General features: G+C 39.2%; 1 pseudogene across 1 annotated transcript; it reads right to left on the reverse strand.

Moving 5' to 3' along the window:
• Window positions 1-3,542: 3,542 nt before the first annotated feature.
• LOC307180797 (small ribosomal subunit protein eS4-like) lies at window positions 3,543-5,269 on the reverse strand (annotated as a pseudogene). Its single transcript has one exon. The product of its transcript is annotated as a small ribosomal subunit protein eS4-like (transcript).
• Between the last annotated feature and the right edge of the window lie 552 nt (window positions 5,270-5,821).

Genomic DNA, 5,821 nt, shown 5'->3' on the forward strand with positions numbered 1-5,821 from the left:
TGGGCTTCTCATTGCAGTGGCTTCTCTTGTTGTGGAGCACAGGGTCTAAGCGCATGGGCTTCAGTAGTTGTAGCACGTGGGCTCAGTAGTTGTGGCTCACAGGCTCTAGAGTGTAGGCTCAGTAGTTGTGGCGCATGGGCTTAGTTGCTCCACGGCATGTGGGATCTTCCTGGACCAGGGCTCAAACCTATGTCCTGCATTGGCAGGTGGATTCTTAACCACTGTGCCACCAGGGAAGCCCCTATTATTTTTTCAAATATTCTTTTTCTCCATTTCCCTCCTCTTTTGCTTAAACTTCCATTATGCACATGTCGATATGTTTATTACTGTCCCACAGGTCTCCTAGGTCTGGATCATTTTTCTTCATTCTTTTTTCTTTCTGCTCTTCAGATTGGATACTCTAATTGATCTTTTTTTGATGATTCTTTTTTGTTCCTGCCAAAATCTACTATTGAATCCCTCTAGTGAATTTTGTATTTCAGTATTTAACGTTACAGCTCCAGAATTTTAATTTTGTTCCTTTGTTTAATTTTTATCTCTTTATTGATATTCTTTATGTATTTAGACATTATTCACATAACTTCCTTAAGCTCTTTGAACATATTTAAGACAGTTGATTTAATATATTTATCTTTATGTCTACCCTCTGGGCTTCCCTAGGAACAGTTTCAACTGATTGCTTTTTTCCTGTATATGAACCATAGTTTCTTGGTTTTTGGCATGCCTCATTTTTTTGTTGTTGTTGAAAACTGGACATTTGCAATAATACAATGTGTATATAAATGAACAAACCAAACCACACAAAAACAAATACATAGATACAGAAAACAGAGTAGTGGTTATCAGAGGGGGTGGTATCGGGGGGGTAGTGCAAAATGGGTAAGGGGGTTCAACTGTATGGTGCCGGATGGAAAATAAATTTTTGGTGGTGAGCATGTAGGCTATACAGAATTAGAAATATAATGTTGTACACATGAAACTTATATAATGTTATAAATCAATGTTACCTCAGTAACATATATGTGTGTGTGTATGTATGTATATATAAAATGTGGCAACTCTGGAAGTCAGATTCTTTCATTTTCCTGTGTTTTGTTGCTCTTTGTTGTTTTTTTTTAATTTAGTGTCTTTTCTGAATTAATTTTGTAAAGCCTGTATTCTTTGTCATCTGTGACCACTGAAGTCTCTGCTTGGTGAGCAAAGTGGTTAGCTAATGACCAAAAGAGATTCCTGTTTTTTAAAAAAATAAATTTATTTATTTATTTTTGGCTGAGTTAGGTCTTTGTTGCTGCTCGCGGGCTTTCTCTAGTTGCAGCGAGTGGGGGCTACTCTTCATTGCGGTGCCTCGGCTTCTCATTGTGGTGGCTTCTCTTGTTGCGGAGCATGGGCTCTAGGCATGCGAGCTTCAGTAGTTGTGGCTCATGGGCTCTAGAGGGCAGGCTCAGTAGTTGTGGCCCATGGACTTAGTTGCTCTGCGGCATGTGGGATTTTCCTGGATCAGGGCTTGAACCCATGTCCCCTGCATTGGCAGGCAGATTCTTAACCACTGTGCCAGCAGGGAAGCCCCCAACAGAGATTCTTTAAATGTCTGGAAATAGTAACACTCCTTGTCTTTTCTGAGGGGCTCTGTGTCTTTATTGGGGACATGCTTTTATCAGCTCATCAGGCAGTTTACAACTCTGTCTTAACCTTAACTTCCTACTAGTACAGAGCCTCATTAACAGGCAGAGGTGAGAGCCTAAGGCTTTCTCAGGTATTTCCCCAGTGTACACACAACCTTAGTCATAAACACAGACCTGCATATGTATGTGGCACTCTGATTCCCAGGAATACATTGGAGCTTTGGACATCTCATTTCCCAGCTTTTCATATAAAATTTTAAATTTTCTTTTCAATATTTAAAAAATCTGGGCATTGGGGTTTTGATAGGAATTCCATTCACCCTGTGTATTAATTGGAGATAATTGACATTTTTACTATAATAGGCTTTCTAAAGCTTAAACATGGTATGTCCCCACATAATTAAGTCTTTGATTTCTTTCTTCAGTGTTTTGTAGTTTTCAGCATACAAGTATTGTGTGTGTTTTGTTAGGTTAACATCTATTTAATTTTTTGAACAATTGTAATAGGAATTTAGGGATTGTATTTTTAATTTTAGGTTCCACATGTTCATTGCTAGCATGTAGAAATATGTTTGATTTCTGTATGTTTTTCTTGTATACTGTTACCTTGCTGAACTCACTTATTTGTACTAGGTTTTGTATATGTGAATATCTTGGGATTTTCTATGTAGATTACTTTGCCTTCTGCAAATTTAGACAGTTTTATTTCTATATTTTCAGTATATATGATTTTTATTTTGTTTTCTTGCCCATTGTACTGGTGAGAACTTCCAGTATAATGTTGAAGTGGTGAAAGTGGAATTCTTGCCTTATTCCATATCTTAGGGGAAAACATTGTCTTTCACCATTTTGTGTAACATTATAGTTTCTTTTTTACATTCTCTATGTCAAATTAAGAAAATTTCTGTCTATCACTATTATTCTGAGCATTATTTTTTTATCATGAATGGATGTTGAATTTTTATCAAAAACTTTTCCGTATCAATTGATATGATTATTTGATGTTTCTTGTTTAGTCTGTTGATGTGATGGATTACACTGGTTGATTACAAATGTGGAAACAGCCATGTTAGCACTGCGTTAGCTTTATTCTTCAAATTTTGATATGATTTATTTTATTATTTTCTTTTTGCGATACGCGGGCCTCTCACTGTTGTGGCGTCTTCCATTGTGGAGCACAGGCTCCGGACGCGCAGGCTCAGCAGCCATGGCTCACGGGCCCAGCCGCTCCGCGGCATGTGGGATCTTCCTGGACAGGGGCATGTACCCGCGTCCCCTGCATCGGCAGGCGGACTCTCAACCACTGCACCACCAGGGAAGCCCGATATGATTTATTTTCATTTCCATCCAACTCAATCCAATTCAATGTATTAAAAAATCTTTTTTAATTATTGAGATACCATATCTTCTTTATCCATTTGTCCATTGATGGACACCTAGGTTGCTTTACTATCTTGGCTATTGTAAATAATGCTGCAATAAACATGAAGTGCACATAACTTTTTGAATTAGTATTTTTGTTTTCTTTGGGTAAATACCCTGAAGTGGAATTGCTGAATTATATGACAGTTCTATTTTTAAATTTCAAGGAACTTCCATACTGTTTTCCACACTGGCTGCACCAATTTGTATTTCTACCAACAGTGCTGGAGTGTTCACTTTTCTCCACATCTTCACCAACACTTGTATTTTGTTGTCTTTTTGGTAATAGCCATTTTGACATGTGTGAGGTGGTATCTCATTGTGATTTTGATTTGCATTTCTCTGATGATTAGTGATGTTGAGCATCTTCTCATGTGTCTGTTGGCCATATGTATGTCTTCTTTGGAAAAATATCAATTTAGGTCCTATGCCCATTTTTTTATGTGGTATTATCTTTAAGTACAAAGACTTTTCCAATCATGTCACTTAGAGTTCATTTTATTCACTGCTGTGTTTGGCCGCCAGTCTCGTTTCTCTCCTCAGCAATGGTAAGGCGGATACCCTTTCTATGAGGAAGAGAGATCCATGGTTTGTTGCCTTTGCCAATAACGAAAATGTTGGAGAGCCGGGTGGCAAAGCTGTTGCCACTGGCATCTTTCACACGAACTACACCTAAAGAACCAGGATGTCTCGCCCGGTTAGTGATTACACCAATTCTTCCCAGGTTAGCACCTCCAGTCACCATGCACAGGTAACCAGTGTCAAATTTGATGAAATCAGTAATCTTGACAGTCTCCAAATCAATTTGAATGGTGTCATTCATCTTGATGAGGGGATCAGGGTAGTGGATGGTGGGAGCATCATGGGTCACCCGATGAGGGATTCCTGTTGTCCCCACAAAGATCTTTCTCACTTTACACAGCTTATACTTGGCCTCCTCAAGTGTAATACAATGAACAGCAAAGCGACTCTTGGTGCCATAGATCAGACGAAAATTCTCTCCAGTCTTGTCAATGCTGATGACATCCATAAAACCAGCAGTAGGTTATATCAGTGCGGACCTTGCCATCAATCCAAATGAAACGCTGCATGCAGATCTTCTTTATTTCATCTCCTGTTAGGGCATACTTAAGTCTGTTCCTTAGGAAGGTGATTGGGGGCGACATTCCCTTAGCTTGTGGGGACTGGTAGATGGACGAGGAGCAAACACACCAGTCAGTTTATCCAGCATTCAATGCTTTGGAGCTGCTACACGCTTCAGGTGCTTCTTGGGACCATGAGCCATGGCTGCACTAGGCACGTAAAGAGCCCTATGCCCATTTTTTAAAAATTAATTTATTTATTTTTGCTGTGTTGGGTCTTAGTTTCTGTGCGAGGGCTTTCTCTAGTTGTGGCAAGCGGGGGCCACTCTTCATCGCGGTGTGCGGGCCTCTCACTATCGCGGCCTCTCTTGTTGCGGAGCACAGGCTCCAGACGCGCAGGCTCAGTAGTTTTGGCTCACGGTCCTAGTTGCTCCACGGCATGTGGGATCCTCCCAGACCAGGGCTCAAACCCGTGTCCCCTGCATTAGCAGGCAGATTCTCAACCACTGCGCCACCAGGGAAGCCCCCATGCCCATTTTTTACTTGGGTTGTTTGTTTTTTTGATGTTGAGTTGTATGAGTTCTTTTCATATTTTGCATATTAACCTCTTGTTGGATATATCATTTGCAAAATCTCTCATTTCCGTTTCATTTTGTTGATAGTTTCCTTCACCGTGCAAAAGCTTTTTATTTTGATGTAGTCCCATATTGTTTCCTTTGCCTGAGGAGACCTATCCAAAAACACGTTGCTAAGATTAATGTCAGAGAATGTATTGCCTGTGATTCTTCTATGAATTTTATGGTTTCAGGGGTTACATTTAAGTCTTTAATCCATTTTGAGTTTACTTTTATACATGGTATGAAAAAGTACTCCAGTTTGATTTTTTTTTTTTTGGCATATGGCTGTATAGTTTTTCCAACTATATCATTTATTGAAGAAGCTGTCTTTCTCATATTGCATATTTGTGCCTCCTTTGTCATAGACTAATTAACCATATAAATGTGGGTTTATTTCTGGGCTCCCTATTCTGTTCCATTGATATATGTGTCTGTTTCTGTGCCAGTACCATACTGTTGATTAGTGTAGCTTTTTCGTATAGTTTGAAATCAGGGAGCATGATACCTCCAGCATTTTCTTCTTTCTCAGACTGTTTTGGCTACTTGGGTTTTAGTTTGTGTGTGATGCCATACAAATTGTAGGATCCTTTGTTCCAGTTCAGTGAAATATTTCATTGGTACTTTGATAAGGATTGCATCAAATCTGTAGATCATCTTGGGTAGTATGGTCATTTTAACAATATTAATTCTTCCCCCCCCCCCCCCCCCGCCAACCTCCGGGCTCTGCCACTTTATTTATTTATAACAGAAAGTTTTTTTAATGGATTATTTATTTTATAGTCACAAAACTAAAAATGTTTAATGAATTATCTTATTTAATCCTTTCTTCACCTCTGAAAATTAGGTGTATTATCTTTATTTTATTTTTTTAACATCTTTATTGGAGTATAATTGCTTTACAATGGTGTGTTCGTTTCTGCTTTATAACAAAGTGAATCAGTTATACATATACATATATCCCCATATCTCTTCCCTCTTGCATCTCCCTCCCTCCCACCCTCCCTATACCACCCCTCTAGGTGGTCACAAAGCACCAAGCTGATCTCCCTGTGCTATGTGGTTGCTTCCCACTAGCTAT

The sequence above is a fragment of the Stenella coeruleoalba genome, assembly GCF_951394435.1.
Source record: "Stenella coeruleoalba genome assembly, chromosome: X".
NCBI lineage: Eukaryota > Metazoa > Chordata > Mammalia > Artiodactyla > Delphinidae > Stenella > Stenella coeruleoalba.